Raw genomic sequence first — 507 nt, 5'->3', positions numbered from 1 at the left:
ACTTTAAAAGTAGAGATGTGTAATGTGTAACACTGAGTTACAACAAATCAAAGAGACAATATGTGTTAAGGATTTACCACTAATTAAGTGACTAATAAACAGCATTATTATTAAAGTAGAAACTTTCAGAACTAACTCCCACCATTCTCCTCCCTTCGCTGTTGGTTTCCGCGTGCTGAACACTCTATAAACACCGCAAGTTCAGCCACACCAAATGTAAGAATCATTTTTCTTTTCACATATTGTTTTTTTTGTTTTTCTTACATATTGTTTTGTCAAATAATTGGATAATTTAATTAAACTTTGTATAAACCACTATATTAATTACTGTGAAATACAGATACTGTTTTTCATGAAGTAATTAAATGCTTTGGAAAGCATCTCTAAAGGGGCTACAAATTTTAAATTAGGTATGAAAAGAAAAGTTAAAAAGATTTGAGACAAACAACAAAAAGTTAAGATTCTGAATTTGGAATGCTTCCGACATAACTTCAGTTTCTTGCTTCC

The sequence above is a fragment of the Otolemur garnettii genome, unplaced genomic scaffold (assembly GCF_000181295.1).
Source record: "Otolemur garnettii isolate 467f Iridium unplaced genomic scaffold, OtoGar3 scaffold00010, whole genome shotgun sequence".
Lineage (NCBI taxonomy): Eukaryota > Metazoa > Chordata > Mammalia > Primates > Galagidae > Otolemur > Otolemur garnettii.
The sequence above is the reverse complement of the archived record's forward strand: the minus strand, read 5'-3'. Positions refer to the sequence as shown.